Source organism: Orbicella franksi, chromosome 5 (assembly GCF_964199315.1).
Source record: "Orbicella franksi chromosome 5, jaOrbFran1.1, whole genome shotgun sequence".
Taxonomy (NCBI): Eukaryota; Metazoa; Cnidaria; class Anthozoa; order Scleractinia; family Merulinidae; genus Orbicella; species Orbicella franksi.
Genome location: NC_138149.1, coordinates 27569278 through 27579297, shown reverse-complemented (window position 1 = coordinate 27579297; position 10020 = coordinate 27569278).

The window sequence follows — 10020 nt, the reverse complement described above, 5'->3', positions numbered from 1 at the left end:
AAACATTCAAGACCGCTCAATATGTTCGGTTCATTGACAATTTTTCCTTGCTTTAGGTCTTTTTTGTTTACATCGATTAAATGTTGATAGTACATGGAAATTTTCAAGACCGTTTCCTTGCACATGTATGCACATGTAACTAAATATTTTAAAATGCCCAAACACCTGTATTTTTTTTTACAAGAAACCGCTTCCACTTATGGAATGTGGTCAAGTTTCACTTCTTTTGATGCCGAAAAGACATTCAACATTTCAGAGAGGCAGTAATCAACTCCTCAATGAAACCCACTAGTTTATTTTGTTTACTCAGTCATTTGAAGCTTTTCGATTTATATTTCCCTATCTTACATGTGCATTTTATCAACTTATATAAATAATTGACTGTTGTTGTTTTTCCTTTCATTTAATTTAATTCAGATGAGCGTTGCTCAATCACTACAAAATAATTTTTACATTGCAATCATACATGTACATATCATATGCTTTGAATCAATATGAAATTAATTATGATCCTCTTAGTAATAATATTGTATCATCCTCCCTTCTGTAAGATTCTTACTTAACTTGTAACCACTTTATTACAAGACATTATAGCACCTGATGGCAATAAATTATATATGTGTAATTATATGTATTTATTTTTTTTCCTGTGATAAATTGGCTAACAGGTGGGTTTGTTTATGCCACTGTGTCTCTGAATTGGCTTACTGTCGTCTACAAACCATTGGTAATATATCTTCGCTGCATCTAACTCAGATACTAGACACAAAAGCATGTATTAAAGAACAGATGCATTTCTTACAAATTAATATTTATTACATTTAGTTCATCACTTAAGTTCTACAACATTGCTTTTCTCCAGTGAGAAATTTTGTACAAAGTCTGAAGTTGTAAGTTGCAAAAACAAGGTCCATCAGTAGTTGCGAATCACTTAAAATCAGGCTTTGGTACAGTAAACTGAATGGCAGAAAGCGAGGAAATTAGAAATTGTCTCAAATACACAAGTGATAAAAGAGGTAAAGTTGACTGAAATCTACAGACTCCTTTTTTTTAGGTTTAGGGTTAAGGTTAGGCCTAAGGGACAAGGTGGGAGGTGCAGTTAGTGCGCTCAGCAATGGATCGAGCGGTCCGTGTTCGAGCCCTGGTCAAGGACATTGTGTTGTGTTTTTGGGCAAGACACTTTTACTCTCACAGTGCCTCTCTCCACAAAGGTGTACATATGGGTAGTGGTGAATTTAATCCTGGGGGTAACTCTGTGATCAACTAGCATCCTATCCAGGGGGTAGTAGAAATACTCCTAGTCGGTTCATGCTACAGAAACCAAGATAAGCCTGGCCTGATGGGCCACTTGGCTCTATGCAGACTTTACCTTTTACTTAGGGACAAGGTACTGCATCAAGTGGGGGAAGGGACAGTGGAGTCAGAACCTCCCACTTCCCATACCCTGTTCTCCCACTTCCCATACCTCTATCTCTTGACTCCCACCCTTGTTCGTCCTGCTCCTGTCCCCTGTAAATTAAGAGACTCAAAACACATCCTAGTCATTTAGGTGCACAGTCCTTAGGCATTTCCTTTTCTTTTTTTCCTTCGTTTTCAGCCTTGCTACTCTTACCCACGTCTTTCAAGTGAATGACCTATGACGTAACCACTGTCAAAGGGTTTCATCTTGAGCCTCATTTTGAGCCCAAGGGTGAATTTTTCTTTGCCTGTCGGCCTAGAAGTCTCTAAAGACACTAAATGAAAGTCAAGTAACATTTTCAGTTCTTGTTTTTGAAAATATTTGAAGCCTTAATGAATGACAAAAATTAGCATTTTGCATTTCTCTCTGGATTCCTGCCCCCTATTCTCCCGGGCTGCTGCCCCCTATTCTCCCGGGCTCCTGCCCCTTATTCTCCCTGGCTCCTGCCCCCTGCCTCTCCCCACCATCAACAGATGGCTGAATGGTCAGGAGAGGAGTTGCCATATGGAGAGCATTGGTCAGTGTTCTCTCAGTTGGTGTTTTTACGGCATTGATGTTGTGGAAATCATCCATGGACAGTATCTAAAAGGACTTTTGCTGAGCCAGAATACAAAAAAAATGTACAATAGAAGAAGTTTTCTATTGGGAAATCCAGATAATAGTAATATGTAAACAAATATTAATGTTAGAAAGTTATACAGAGTCGCAGGCTCTAAGGTAATGTGGTCAGAAATTGTCTGGGTGGCCTTATAATCAGAAGATTGTTGTGTGAATACAGGGGGGATAGCCTATTTATAACTAAAAATGAAATTCATTTATTGAGTTTTAACTGGAAGTTGTCATTGCCCAGATTTTATGGTATTTTTATTGTCTTACAATAACATATGCATGTATTTCTAATTATCCTTTAAACAGCTTTGAATTCCATGTCTTCTGCCATCTTTAGATAATCAGATGTCATGTACTTCTTGTGATTTTTTCTAATAGCTAAATAGCTTTTTTTCTAAACTCTAATAGCTATGCAACTAGTTTAAAATAATTTTCACACTTTAGAGGCGCTATAAGCAAAATACAGAACTGCAACAATTCGAAATTATGACAAGAAACAAAGAAACAATAATAAACATGAAAATTTAAAATTTTATTTTCGCCAGCCTCAAGCTTCCTGAAGTACAGTATGATTAAAATTGGATATTTTATGATAAAACATACCTTGGTGAATTCTTCCTCGAGTTGAGGCCAGATTTTGAACCCTTTTGGGGATTCAGTCCTACACTTGTTACACCAACGTGTCCAAGATTTATACGAAGTACTGCTTCGATTTCGGCCAACTTGGTCTATAATTCGGTGATACCGAGTGAGGACAGGATGACCGTGTTTACTTACGTGAGTGCCCCCAATCGAACACGAGCATGTCTTCCCGACGAATTTGATCGAAATGCCGTTTACATACCGATTCATACGGTTAAAGCCCATCAATTCAACAAACTTGAGAAGTTGATGTCCTCAGAACACCGCTACAGCAACATAAAAGCTGCCTAGTTTTGGCCTTAGCGCACATCGTAACGTAAATTGCCACTGGCTCGCCACTTGCGAGCATGTACTCTTCACGAAACAACAACAATTTCACACCGTGTGCAAGTTCAGTTTGTCTTTGGCACAATATATAATATTAACTGAGAACTATCCAACAAATGAGCGGAGTTTAAAAACTAAGTTTACAGTGTGCGCTCTAAGTTTTGTATCTTTTTGACTGTCGACAAGACTCGCTGCGTAAACAATGTAAAAGTTGCAGAGATTTTGTAGTTTTGTTAAGGTGTACCGCTGATCAGCAAAATACTGTATCGCGCCCCCAAAAAAGTATTTCCGCGGTGTCGGATTTCAGTATAATTTTCGGCAGATAACAGCTAGTTTTTCAGCTTGAAGACGTTAACAGTTAGTGGTTAGCGATATGCTACTATTCTGGTGTTCCTGGTTTAAGTACAGGTACACTAAACTTGAGTTTGGTCACAGTAGGAAAATTCATTTTAATCATTTTAATAAGCGTAGTTGATTGCGTCAATGTCAACCCAGCGCGCGCGTGGCACTTAAACCACGCCTTGCGTGATGCGCAGAACGTGTGCGCACTAACAAAAGAAGGCACCGTCCTTAAGTTCACAAGCGACATGATTCTGAAGAACAACTGTCAGTATCTTTTGTCACTACATTCGATTTTCGCCCATAGTAAACTTCAAAAAAAGGGGCTTGACCAGCCAAGTTCTTCTTTCTTTTCTTCGTTTAGGATTCTGCAGTACCTTGGCAGGTTTTTGGTCCAGTTGTGATTCCTTTCCCCTTCATAGCCATCAAGTCATATATCATTTTGTCACGCAATCATCAGTGCGAATGTTCAACCTTGCCTTGCGATTGACGGTGGTAAGGCCTACTTTAAACTCTTCAAATTTTATACTACTTGCAAATATTTTCTACAAACCCATGAAATTCCAGGCCTTGGTTACTCTGAACACGATCCGGTGGCCCATCTCGTTCATATTCATCAGTGTATATTTTTGAGTTCCCTTGCTATATCTCGACTTGACTTTGTGGGCAGTGGAACGAGCCAGAGATAACGACTGAATACATCCATGACAGAGACAATGTACCTGTAACTCTTCCTTCCAAGCTCAACTGGCTCCTGGTTCACGTCAACCAAATCGATCTGGTGCTGCGACTGTACCTGGTGCGCTCTGAAAGGCTTTGGTACAGCTTTGTTTGTAAATGCTGCATTGCGAACACGGTATCTAATGCTTCTTGAGGTGACTTGTCGTATCTTTCGCTCAGTAAGCACTTCGTAATTTAGCTTTTTGTAACCGGCTGATTTGGTTTCTTTAAATGTTTTTGCAACAACTCGTGAAGCCTCCGACTTTTTGACTTCCTTCCTTCCTTAGCGCGCGACTTTCCTCGTTTCCTAGAGTAATCAGTTCCTTCCTTCTCCAAAGCTGGACCACGGCACTTTACTGTGATCTCCTCCGCTCAGCTACTGGCACGTGGAATTTTCCCTTGACAAGAAGTAACAAAGTCTCATACTTATCGTCGTGGACTGTGTAAATAAACATATCTCGCTTCTTCTTTTCTTTGTCTCCACTTTGAACAAGCGGGAGAATACAGTAGAAATGGGTCCGCAAAGCGTACTTGTGTGGGCTTAGATTTACTTTTATTCCATACAGTTGGAGTGCTAGTTTTAAATGTCAGTATTCGGGGGTTAAAGTACTACAACTGAATAGGCCATCACTAGAAAGATAAAGGTATAACTTTAAACAAATAAGGTAATATAGATTATTAGGTATCAACATAGGTGAGTTGTTACTAATTTTATTGAAGACAGTTTACAGATATCAAATTAACTTGCACATGTACTGTCAAGAGGGTTTGATGGAATATCTAAGCCAGTTACACTGAAGTTCTGAATACGTTTTTTCGTGACTGTAAAGAAATGTTGTCATGTGGTATAAGAATATTCAATTTGCATTCAGGATGTACGTTCTTTTGTTGATTGCCAGCATTAAGATGATGCAAAATGTGGTAAAATGTTACTGTAAAGGCAGTAAGAATAATATATATATAAAAAAACATATTGTTCACATAGTTTGCATACATTGTACTTCTTATGATATGTGCAGATTCTTGTGATGTTAAAAGTATATGTTGATGATTGACTAGTAGTTTGCATAATAGTTTCTGGATAGAAGAGTGCATCCTGGTTGTTTCTGGATTCAATATTAATCTTCAAGTGGCTGTTAGCCAGGAGTTGTGTGATGGAGCTTCCAACGACCCACATGAAAAGTATACAGTCCAGGTTTATCAGCTGAAACTTGAGAAAAAGTCAAATGTTACATGACAAACATCAACATTATGTCTAAAGGAGTGTTCCACATTGCCCAGTGTGCTTCACTCTGGTTTACTAGGTTCTTATGCTCACATGACTTGGTACAAATGTCTCTCATTGTAGGTGCTATAATTTTTTTTGGTCAAACCCAATACTACTTTGATCAGTTGGATCTGTTTTAAAATACAGAAAGATGATAACATATCTTTTATCGTGCTATTCACAGTGTGAAGTTAATTACATAAATGTTATTTGAAGAACACAATTATCAACTGTTGTCAGCTTTTTTAGGATAATTTCTTGTACACACATTCATTCACTGTAATCACATTCCTGGTCGTGTTGAACTTGTTGCATATCAGCATGACAACCACAAATCAAGACATGTGCAGTACACCTTTCATTTTGAAGGACCAGTCCATGTTTGTGAGCAAGACAATTACAAATATAATAGGTTTTCAAGCTCTTCAATGCTGACCAAAGTATATCTCTAAAATGAAAAGGGTATCCCATGCAAATCCTCGAAGTTAAATTAAAAATATGTCAAAGCTTTGCTCTGACGTCTTTAAAACTGTAACAAACAACAATTATAGCATCAATGATGTAACATATCAAGCATGAAAGTCCGTGTTTAACCACATTTCTAAATATGGAGAGGAGTGTTAAAAATATCACACAAAGCAGAGAATTTTTGACAAAATTTAAAGTGTTGGAAATGTGATGGAATGTGGTCTTCTGTGTTTGATACTCTATATACACAAGTACACCTATGTTCTCAATTGAAACTAAAACTAAAGAGAAAAAAGGCAAATTAAAATTACAACATCTATGCCAATTAAGATCAGATATCCAAACAACATCACAGCTATGATTTACATCGTTTAAACTTGCTGAATTATTGACGAGCTTGAGAAAATGCTTCTGCAAGTGAATTTTTAAGAGACGTATATTGGGCATTGTTTGTTGTCAAGAGTAAAATAATGAACAATGTATTGTATTGCATTACGTTACATTGAATGTACATTCTGGCAAAAACCAAAACTATTCCTGGAATACTAGTTAACCACATGTAACCAAGTAAATACACATTTTTTTTTCTGTACAGAATTAATATCTTGTAGAACTGTATAGGCTAGATCCAATAAGCATATTCTGAGTACATTGTCCTCTATATGATTGTAAATTTTAACGATAATCAAGTGAACATAATTTGCAACACACTGCTTAACAACGTTTTCACCAAAGAGTGCTTCTGTCAGTACTTCGACTTGTGGCCAGCAGACAAAGTGGTTGTTGGATCAGTGTTGTCAAATACTGCAGGGTCTGGAGTGTTCTCCACATCATTTATGTCCCCTTACAGGCAATGGGCTGTAGACAAATTGTAGCCCATCATTTCTGTACATGTCCAGAATTTGTGTTAATGTTGTTAAGTAAAACACATTTAGCTAAGACATGGTGAGAATCCATCCCCGTTGAACATGTGATAAGGCATCCTTCGCTTCCTTGACCGGTATTGTTCAATTGATGTCCCCATACTCGCAGTTAATATTGTCATGTAGTTAACAAACATCTCCAGTACACGAAAGTTTCTCAGTTTGACTGCATTCACAGCTGCTTAATATGACTGAACAGCACAAGTACATGTATACGATTGATGTTATAACAGTAGAGTCCAATTACTGACACGTTTGGGTAAAGAAGGTGAGTGCTTGCGAAAGCGAATACTTCTCCCGTGCAATCCACACTGAACACGAACCGAGCCTGGATAAGTCAATGACTTACGTGAGCAAAACAAATCTTGCATCGCCGAAGAAATTTGCTCACGAATCGAAGATCTAAGTGAAATAACAAAGAGTATACAGTTCTCGAGGGCAGTGCGGGAAGAAAGATAATATATAACAAAAAATATGGCAAAGCAATTATTTTAAAGATGTAAAATAAATTACACTGTACCTTGAAAACTACAACCAACTCGCGACGGTAAGCTGTGCAAAAATATTACTTGTACTCAAAACAGCAATGGCCGCTGTATCGAACGCTTACTTCATATAAGCTTACTCAATTCCTCCCAGAAGACCTCGCGATACGCGGCACGTAGCCAAATAAATTGCGTGGACGGTAGCAAGGTGGAGGCTAAAGCCCCCACAGTAAAGCCCCCACAAAAAGAGCATCAACAACCGATGAATACTGGAAAACATTTTGAATCCGGATCATCGGCCTCATCGGTCGAATTAAAAAGTAACGCCTGACAGAAATACCCCCAAAATTCATGAATGTCTTCCCATAATGCTGATCACAACTGAACCTAATATATCAAAATGTTTCGTGACGTCATCATTCGGCGACGAGACTCTCGTGAAATCAGCATCATGGCGTCTTCTTCGTGTCTGGGAATGGTTAGCTCTTTTATAGGACGCAATTCCTGTATTTGGCGGCATGTGTGTCAGTGAAAGGTCAATATACAAATGCCGGTTGAGTAATTTGCCTTGATTATACGACCAATGCGTTTCGTTAGAACACTTTTATAGTTTTCGTCCTCTTGCTTTAGGATTATCGACTTCGCTTGTCACCAAGAGCATGTAAGTTTGCTGGACAAAATAGCTGTAGGAAGGGTTTTGCTGGTTCCTCGTGTCGGCGTACACGTACGTAGAAGTTGTGTGGCATCGTAAGTAGTCCGGTTTTATTTCTTTACTCACGAGTTGCGACCCAAAGGTAAAAAGGACTTATTATTGCGAGCTGGACACGAACCAGACAACATTTCCGATTGTAACGCATTGCAACGCATTTAAAGTGGTACTATGATCAAATTTTTACCCCCTAATTTTTTAGGTGTATCACATAGAGTTCCATGAAAGAATAAAAACGCAGTTTACCATTTCCAAATATCTGCATTAGTTCCGGAGATATTTAAGTTTGAAAAATGCGTAAAATATGCAAGTGAGATGACTGATGACGTCATACACTCAACCCAATATTATATTAAGTATATAAATAGAGCTATCTCGGTCAATTTACAGCAGAATCCATTGAAACTTGGTAGGCTAATAGTTCTACAGGAAACACACCTACGGCTATAAAAAATTCTGTTCCCATGGCAACTCACTCTTCTCCAGTCCCCACCCACTTGATTTCAATATGTTAGTGATTTTCAGCTTGAAAACCATTAAACGAGGCCAGGAGTTCGAGCTAACATATTTATATGCCTGCTGGGTCGTGCATATGAGACATCATTAGCAAATATCAAAATGGACCGCCAAAGGTGACCAGAAAAGCTTTTGATATTGGGGAGGTCTGGAACCCAGTATGTTGCCATGGTAACAAAACTATTAGGTTCGTATTGTGGAGCACATTTAGTAGAGTCTTACCGCAAAGAATCAAACACATCTGATACAAATTGGCTGAGATATCTTTTTTCATTATATTTGATCAAAATTCGGTTGAGTGTATGACGTCATCATTTAGCTAATTTGCATAATTTAAAAACTTGAATATCTCAGGAACGATTAAGAGACATTTGAAAATAGTTAACGGCATTTTTCTTCTCATAAAGACTACTTGTTTATGTTTTAAAATGGCCTAGATAGGAGAGATGCGATTTTCGTCATAGAACCACTTTAAATTTGAGATATTTTCCGGCGATAGTCAGTCGTTCTTCAATAGTTATCGACGGAAAGAAAAAGATTCCAGAGATAAAACAGGCTCTCCATCGTGGTCAAGTTGCGTTGAATCTTTGTAATTTTCACAGAATGTGGTATCCTCTCATATAAATATTACACCATGGTCATGTAGAAAGTGCAGTGAAAACCAACTTAGCAAAAGGTTCTTATATAATTGTTGTTTACTGGCAAATAAAGTTATTTAGGTTCTTTGACCAGGTTCCTATTTTCTTAAAAAAAATATATTTTGTTTGTTGCTGGATGGAAATTGTCTTGCTGTTGATATAAAATCATATGTGCATATAATGCCTACATGAGTTGCAATCTGAACGAGTACAAACCCTATCTTAGTTCTTATATTTCTCTCAATGCAGAAGAAACATAAATAAAACAAAGCTAAAATCTCTGAGAACACATCAGTTATAATTCCTAAAGTCTAAATTACTTGGTCCCAAAGGTACATACAGGACCATAGAGGTTTCAAAAGGGTTTTTAATGAAAATCTTGGCCTGACAGGTTCTTTAAAAAAAATGGTTTCTTACATGCAATTTTTAAATGCAATGTGCAGTCATAGAGGTTAAATGTTCATTAAAATAATAAACTTTTCCATTTTCTTGTGCAGTCTGTACAGTCAGTCCCTGAATGTTTCACCATTGAAATAAACTTGAGTTGTACTTCCAAGGTTCTTCTTGTTTCTGGTAATTTGAAAGTGATTTTGTTTTAACCTGGGGAGCCCTTTGGAAGGTAAAATGGGAAACAGCTCCTTTTGTTTAAATAAATACCTCTGTGGGAAACTATCGTGTTCATTGCGTGGCAAGTTACAATAAAAGCAAGAATTCAGTGTGTACATCACCACGGAAACTTTCCACTTCCATCCCCTCGGCGGAGAGGGATACTCCCTTATATCGACTATAAAGGTATATGCCGCCCAAAAGGGTATGTTTTGTAGCCGTTTGGTCAGAAATAGTGTTTCGGATTTTGACAGTTTTACTCTCAAATAGGGTAACGCCTTTGTCATCTATTCTTTAATTGGGTATTGGGTT